The sequence below is a fragment of the Pteropus alecto genome, unplaced genomic scaffold (genome assembly GCF_000325575.1).
Source record: "Pteropus alecto unplaced genomic scaffold, ASM32557v1 scaffold118, whole genome shotgun sequence".
Classification (NCBI taxonomy): Eukaryota; Metazoa; Chordata; class Mammalia; order Chiroptera; family Pteropodidae; genus Pteropus; species Pteropus alecto.
In genome coordinates, this window is record NW_006440654.1 from 1,088,498 (window position 1) to 1,096,871 (window position 8,374).

General features: G+C 55.8%; 1 long non-coding RNA gene across 1 annotated transcript; it reads right to left on the reverse strand.

Moving 5' to 3' along the window:
* Positions 1–395: 395 nt before the first annotated feature.
* Positions 396–7,267, reverse strand: LOC112484721. Its single transcript, XR_003048147.1, has 3 exons — positions 7,148–7,267; positions 2,849–2,985; positions 396–1,400 (listed from the first exon to the last, which is right to left on the reverse strand). It is a non-coding gene; the product is annotated as an uncharacterized LOC112484721 (long non-coding RNA).
* Positions 7,268–8,374: the final 1,107 nt, after the last annotated feature.

Consider the following 8,374-nt stretch of genomic DNA (forward strand, 5'->3'; position numbering starts at 1 on the left):
ACAAACATTAACTAATTTTAGAGGAAACGAAACCCGTTAGCATCTTGATTAACACTGAGTGCGTTCCACAGATTAACTGCCCGTTTAATATGAAGTTTTAACAGATTAATAATAAAAAGTATCTTCTTTCAAAAACATTTTTTAAATGCTTTATTTAGAGTCGGCACACAGTATTATATCAGCTTCAAGTGGACAACATGGCGAGGTGGACAACACTTACATAACTTACGAGGTGACCATGGTCAGACTAGTCCCCGCCTGGCACCAGACGTGGCTATTACGTTGACACATCCCCCAAACTGTACTTTACATCTCCGCGACCAGTCGGTAACCCCTTCTCCTTTTGCACCCAGCCCCCCAGCCCCCTCCCACCTGGCACCCCTCAAAACGCTCTCCGTATCGATGAGTCTGTTTGTGTTTCGCTCGTCGGGTCCCACACGTGAGCGAGGTCATCTGGCGTTCGTCTTTCTCTGTCTGACTCGCTCCGCTCAGCACAGCGCCCTCCGGGCCCATCCACGAGGCTGCAGGTGGTGACCTTCCATTCTTTTCTATGGCCGAGTCATACTCCATTGTATGTTCGTACCGCCTCTTCTTTATCCTTTCATCCATGATGGACGCCCAGGTGGCCTCCCCATCGTGGCTGCTCTAAATGATGTTGTGATGAGCACATGGATGCACTCGTCCCTTCGAAGTAGAGTGTTGGGTTTCTTTGGATAAACACCCATGTGTGGGATTACCGAGTTCCTCTTTGTCTTCGTGATGGCCTTTGTCTTCGAGTCTGTTTTGTCTGATGTAAGTACTGCTACCCTGGCCTTTCGTCCGACTGTTTCCCTTTTCACGAAACGCCTTTTCCCCTCCCCTTACTCCAGTCTGCGTGTGTCTTTCCGCCTGTAGCGAGTCTCTCGTAGGCGGCATATGTAGGACCCTGGTTTGCTTATCCATTCAGCCACCCTATCTTTCGATGGGAGCGTTTTATCCCTTTACGGTTAAAGTCATTGTTGATAGATGTGTCGTTATTGCCATTTTATTACTCCTATCTCTGATCTGTTTTTTTTCCTTCTTCTTAAAGAAGACTGTCTGACATTTTCTGTAATGTTGGCTCGGCGCGGGTGAACCCCCTGAGCTTTTTCTTGTCCGGGAAGCTCTTTGTCTGTCCTTCGATTCTAAAGACAGCCTCGCTGGGTAGAGCCGTCTTGGTTGTAGGTCCTTGCTTTCCAACAGCGTGAATATTTTGTGCCGGTCCCTTCTGTCCCGCAAAGTTTCTGCTGAGAAGTCGGCCGGCACTGTTCCTGGAGCTCCCTGCTTTTCTTTTGATGGAAAAGTATTGTCTTTGTTCATTTTTTATGCTTTTTCACCAAGGGACTTGTTCTGCTTAGTATCTGCAGGGCCGAGAATCTGGGCTGGCAGAAAACAGATGCTCCTTAAGAAATTGAGGAATTAATGAACGAGAAATAAGACAGGCAATCACACTAAGAGGCAGAGCCTTCATGCAAAGTTACAAGATGAAGGGGCTGTGCGCCTTATGAAGGAAGGAGCTTTTCAAAAACATATCATTATGAACTGATGAAATGGGAGTATCTGGAAAATCCGATAGAAGGAAATAAATTATTAGAATTATTTTAAGAATTATTAGAATTATTTTAAAATACAGAAGGTGGCTGGGTATCAGATCAAAATATTCCAAACAGGAGCTTTATTACATGCCTACAATAACCAAGTAGAAAAAATCCTCATCTACCACATTCATATTAATGATGGAAACAGACTATTCGGAAAAAATATTTGAAATACAATGTTTATATTCAAGGAAGTTACAAACATTGTTGGAAAGACACGAAGCAGTCCCGTGTAAATGGGAGATACAGTATGCATTAGTGGGGAAACATTACTGTGAGGGTACGAATTCTTCCCACATTACTGTGTAAATTTAATGCAATTTCAATCAAAAATCCCAATTTTATGTCTTGTGAAATTTCATCTTAAAATATATATGAAGCGGAAAATTGGCAAGCCTGACCATGAAAATATAGATAAAGAACAATGCAGATGGTCTCGCAACCGGTATCAAGGAAGACTGTGTCATAATGGATTCAAAAGACAATATATTGGCACAGGGGTAAAAATAGAAAGATCAATAGAGAAAAGAATAATAAAATTCAGAGAAAGAGCTGAACATACACAAGAAGCCGGCGTGGGAGGGAGCTCACATGCCAAGTAGCACTGAATTCACAGTTTGTTTTGAGAACATTATGGCCGATCGGGGAAAAATCAAGATAGATAACCACCACAGGCAATAAATAACCAAAAAATTCCCTCCTAAGTAACACAGAACTCAGACGTTGTGACAAAAAACAGATTTGTCAACACGAAAATGAAAACGTCTGATAGAAACGGCATCATAAGCAATGAATAGAAATAGTAGAAAAGAGATTGACTGTACATGTAAAATCAAAGATTAATATTCGCGATGGATCAGGAGTCACGCGGACTGATCAAGACAAAGGCAGCAAAACAGAGAAACGAGCGAGGTTCACAGGAGGATAGAACGGTGGATAAACGGAAGCCACGCCTAACCGGAAGCCACGCCTAACCGGAAGCCACGCCTAACCGGAAGCCACGCCTAGCCAGAAGCCACGCCCCCGCCGGGCCGGAAATTAAGCATGGAGAGTGTGTTTGAGTGACAGCTGCAGGAAGCAGGCCCCGCCCTGCCCGGCTGGCCAGGTCTGGGGCGCCCTTTGGGGAGCGCTCAGGGCAAGGCCTTCTGGGGGACAGTGCACCCGGGACCGTCCCCACTTAAAGCCCACGTCAGCTCTGGGGAAGGCTCACGCCTGTGTGCACAGACACCTACCGAAATGTTCCTGCAGGGGCAGGTCCACGCGGAAGGCCACCAGGGACGCTCCGATTCCAGGGGCAGGGAGAGTGTGGGCTGTCGACCGGGTGTCTGGACCGGGGGCTTCCCGCGGCCATCGCGTGTCACGGGCAGGTCTGTGGGCGATGGAAAGATGCTAAACACAACGTTAAATGTGAGCCGTGAGCCGCACAGGCGCAGAAGCAGGTCGGCGCCGCTCCCGTTACAGAAGATGCGTCTGGCCATCCAGGTGCGCTCCTGTGTCTCACCTGCACACCTGCACGTGCGTGCGGGAGGGCGCATGTCGACATTGCCCTGCTGGCTCATCGCAGCGGGGGGCTTTGCGCTTCACCCCCTGCCCCCACCCTGGGCTCACACGCGGAACGCCCGGGGAGGGCTGCCCGCAGCGGTGGGCACAGGTAACGCCCCCAGAGAGAGGGTACGGCTGCCGCCGCAGAGCGGGGGCCGCCAGCCTCCCTGCCCCGGCTGGCAGAACACGCCGGACCCCATGCGCGGCCGCGCGGTGACTGGTTCTGGGACTGGCAGTGGATATCGACAAGGGCCTTCCTTCAAAGTCCCAGGCTGACCCACCGGATCGATAGTGGTGCGGGGAAATAATTAAAACTGTCAGATCCGGAAAGCGTGAGAGGCACTTGGAGCGTTCTGCCGGCCATGGAGAACAGGATTAGCCGTGTCATCGCGAGCACTGCTCAGTTACAGAGCGAGTTATTCAAGTCTTTCTTTGCCGCTCGTTCTCGGGGAAGGGTCAACATCAAAGGTGTCAGAGCAAACTATGGCAGTCCATTAACCCAGAGCGTGGGTGTCCCCCAGAAGCCACGCTGGCCAGGGAGCAGAGGCGCCTTCCAGCAAGAGGCGCTGGTAGCCTTGGCACACGTCACTCCCGGGCCGAGGGTCCGGCCGGGTGCTCTGGCTGCCCGGATGAGCCCTGTCTGGGGGGAGGGGCTCCCGGGCGGGGCCTCAGCCCCACGCAGATGCCGCATCCTGCAGATCTCCTGCTGCAGATCTGCTGTCACAGGGTGCACAGGGCCAGCAGGGAGGGGGCAGGGCTGGCTGAGACCCCAGCCCGCTATCCCCCACAGGGCCGGGGCCCCCAGGCTGAAGACTCTCCTCCGTCCTCGCAGGCCCTCTGAGGGTCCCCCGCCTGCCCCTCTGCAGCCCTCGGCCCGCTCAGCACGTCCGAGCAGCTGCGGCGCTGGCCAGGGCGCAGCATTGCGGGGTCAGAGGTCGCACGTCTCCGCCAGCTTCGTCCAGCCCCGGGTCCTCCCGGCCAGCAGCCGTGTCCTCTCACGGCGCTGTGGGACGTGGGTCTGCGTTTGCCGAGAAACAAGCCGAGGACCGGACCGGGAGCGCAGGAGCCACCCGGCTGCCCTGGGGCCGAGCGCGGGAATCCCTGTGCCACAGGCGGTCCGGCAATGTCATTCCGCCGTCTCCCGGCCCCATCCCCGGTGACACCTGCGACTCCCCAGGGCATCTGGGGCACATTTCATGGTGGAGATTTCGATGGGCTGGGGCCACAGAGCCGCCCGCGGGGGAGGCGGCGTCCAGGCTGGCGCGGACCGCAGCCCCCTGGCCTCCGCCGGAGGAACAGACTGGGGCCACAGAGCCGCCTGCAGGGGAGGCGGCGTCCAGGCTGGCGCGGAACGCAGCCCCCTGGCCTCGGCCAGGGGAACAGCTGTGGCCAGTCTCCAGCCAGGCCCGGCGCCTTCCTGGGCGCGGACCCAGCAGTGAATCACGGACGAATGGGCAGGGGGGCCGTCCAAGCCATGTCCAGTCTGCCACCTCCATGGCCCTGCCAGGGCCTGAGCCTGAGCTCTGCCAAACTCCGCAGCGAGCCAGGGGCGTCATTCGAGGCCCTGAGCGGGCCGCAGCCCTGGGAGCCCCTTCGGGAAGTCGGTGGACGGCTAAGGCGGGGAAGGGAGGGGCCTCAGCATGGACCCCGGCCCACCGGGCCCAGCCGCGGGTCCCTCGTTTGAAAGACGGGGCTGAACTTTTAAAAATGCACAGAGATATTTGGAATGGCAACTTGTGTCTTGGAAGGTAAACCAGGGAGGCGCCTGCTCGCCCGTGCCAGCGTTTGACTATCCTGCCCCACAGCCTCCTGCCACCTGCCACCCCTTAGGTGCCCCTCATGGGGGTCGGTCGAGGGATGGGCAGGCTCACAGGCCCCTTCGGTGTCTGCTGCTGGATGGGGCCGGGGCTTGTCCAACTCCAGCCCCGGCCTCGCCGGCTTCCGAGTGCCCTGTGAGTGGAAACTTAAGTGCCCCCCGACAGGCTGGGTGTCTCGTCTGCGTGACACCCCCTGTGCTTGGGCCCCAGCGCCTGCGTCCGCCGTGCCCAGGAATCCTCACTAGACGGACGGACGAGAGCCGCCGAATGCACACTCCTCGGTGTGAGCTCCGCCCCTGCCCACTGCGGGCCTGGGCTCCCTGTCAAGCCCTCAGCCTCCTACACCCCGGGGCCTGGCACCCTGGCACGCAGGCCCTCGGACGGCGAGCTAGGCAATGGGCATGCGCGTTTAAGCCCCGTCTCAGCCCTGGGGAGCCTGTCCTGACTCCTGGGAACCTCAGATGTCCCACCTGCGAGGCTGGCTGTGAGGCACTGTGCAGAAGGCTCTGGGGCACAGCGGGGAACAGGGCAGAGCTGGCAGTTGCCAGGGACCCTCTGGGCCACCTCACTTTTCACAGCAGGCTGTGCTTTGCCTCCAGACCAGGGGCTGCTGCATGGTCCAGGGCAGTCCCTGGGCCACCAGGGATTCTGCCCTCAGGCCCCTCCGCCCCGATTCCTCCCAGCCGGGTTTCCCCTGGCACACTCTGTTCCCCATGGGAGCTCAGGTCCCAGCACAGAGCAGGCCACGGGGCCCGTGGACTCGTAGACACAGTGGGCCAAGCCAGGGAGACGCGCCTCACGGTCCCGCAGAGGCTGGAGGCTCAGTCTGGGGACACTGCGCAGTGCGGGGGAGCAGACACGCCCATGAACGATGCACCCAACACGCGTCCCGGACCCCTGGGGAGCACACTCGGTCCATCTCGTTGCACACACACACACATGCATGCACTTGCACGTGCACACATGCACACACGTGCGCGCACACACGCACACCATGCACACGCACGCACACCATGCACACACACCCCGCTGCGTTAAATGTAATCATATCACACACCTTAGGCTGTGCTGTGTGGAATGTCGCAGTTTTTGTAGTAATTATATGCCCGTGGCTGGGGTCACACCGGGTCCCTCGTACGCTGTCTGCTTCTCAGCTCGGTGACGCAGTGGCCCGCTGTGCGTGTCGCCCCTCCCCGCCTGGCTCCCCGCCGATCTTATTTCTCAGGAACAAATATTCAGGGTGAGAAGTCCGCTGTAAGGTTTTGTGTATTTTTAATTTAAATACATTTTTCCGGACGACTTCTCAAAAGAGCAGTTGTAACTCGCTTCTCCCGCAGTAACACACGGATGCTCTTTCCGTCGGGTCCACCCAAACGTGTCGCCGTCCCGATTTTTGCCTGTCGGGGAGGTGAGTTTGTAGCTCCTTACTAAAATACTTAGCATGTTCTGGCTACTTGTGACTTGGGGTACTTTACACATTATTTTTTTTGGCCATTTGGGAAAATGTTCTGTTCGGTGCCTATCTATATACTCTGCCTTATTTGTCTTTTAAGAGTCAAATTTAAAAGCCCTTCGTAGGTTATAGCTATTAACTGTCTACCCGCTCTCTGCCCTGGAAATGTGGCCCCATCACTTTTCATTCGAGTGACGGTCTGTTACGTTACAAGTTGGTCGAAATGTAGTCACATTGTTTCTTTATTTTTTCTTCAAGTGCTTCTTAGTTGCTACTATTCCTTAAAAACGTTCGCCTAAACCATAGGTTCTACATACACACATTAATTTTCTTCTGAGACTGCATTCTTTTATTTTGAAGATTTTAGCATCTGACGCATCTGCTGTTTGTTTCCGCGTGTGCGACCAGCTGGCAGCCGGGTTCGTTGGCTCCCACACAGACAGGCAGGAGTCAGCGCACCCGTGAGGAGGGCGCCCTTCCCAGGGGGCTGGCCCCTCCCCTCCCCCGTCCCCAGCGTCACGAAGCTGTGATGCTCTCAGGCCAGGACCCCTTGGTTTCATTCTTCATAGTTTTCTTATAGACATGTATTTTCTGACACACATTTTCCATCTCTTTATCCAAATTGAACACACACACACAGACACACACACACGCACACACACACGCACACACGCATGCACACACGCACACACGCACACTGAAGTTCTGTTTGGAATTACCTTAGAGTTTTATGGGAATTTGCGGGGGGTTGGTGTTTGTCATTTGATCACGTCTTCGGGGCGAGCACTTAGCCAGGGGAGAAGGGGTCCCCGCAGGCCGCATGAGGTCTGCAGCGGCCGGAGGGCCTGTGGTATCCGCTCCGGCTCGCCGCTTCCGGCAGGAGGGGCGGCCGCCAGCCCGGATTGATCATTAAGCCGTGCATCTGCCTCCTGAAAGATAAATTCCAACACTGCCGAGGTTTTCTATTTCACTTAACTAAAGTTGAGAACGGAGAACAATTAAACGCAACCTGAGGCAACCCAAAATATTATCCATCAAAAGTCTCCCATCCAATCCTGCCGCACATTCATCAAAATGTCAGTTACTCCAAGTACGGTTTTATCTTATTAATGCTAATTTCTCCCATGGAAAGACTGGCGATTTTACCCTTCAGTGGCTGTCAGGGAGCGGGCAGAAATGCCTTGCATTTTAATTCAGCAGGCCGCCTTATTTACCGTCAGCTTATGTACAGCCAGCTGCCAATTTCCTCACTTCTTGGCATGGAGACCCTTCGGTGGCTGGGGCTGGGAGCAGTCCCTGGGGAGCGGAGGCCGGGCCAGTCAGCTCGGGATGTTTCTGCCCGAGCCATCTCCTCCGTGTGGTGTTCCAACCCGAGAACGGTTCATTCCTCATTGCTACTGAGAGCACTGGTCCCCCAGCCCCCCACAGGACTGCACATTCGGCGGAAGCCGCCCCAGTCCCCACGGCACCTCTGGGTGTGCCGTGCTGTGTGTCTGGGAACAGACGCCACCTCGCAGTGCCAGCCAGTCCCTTGAGAATCCTGGGGCCCTGAAATGCCATCTCCCATGTTCCCTCTCTCTGGGCGTCCGGCCTCCGGAGGCACCCCAAACCCGAAGACTGGCAGTGCATGCATAGACGGGCAGACGGGAATCTGGGGTGCATGGACGTGGCGGCCCCTGGGTGGCATGGGTGGGCTTTGGGGGCCTCAGGGCCCCCTCCCTAATTCTCCCTGTGGCTCAAGATTCCAGCAGTGACGTGCTCGGAAACAATTAGAAGACTCAGAAATCAAGAACCCCTGGGGCGGACGTGCATGGGGAACGGCCGGTCAGCAGAGCTGGAGGAAACGTGGTCGACGTAGAGACAACGGGTGGACGCAGGGCGGGGGCGGGGCAGGAGCTGGTGAGTGTCCATCAGGCAGGAAACCAGGCGGAAAGGGCCACCTAACG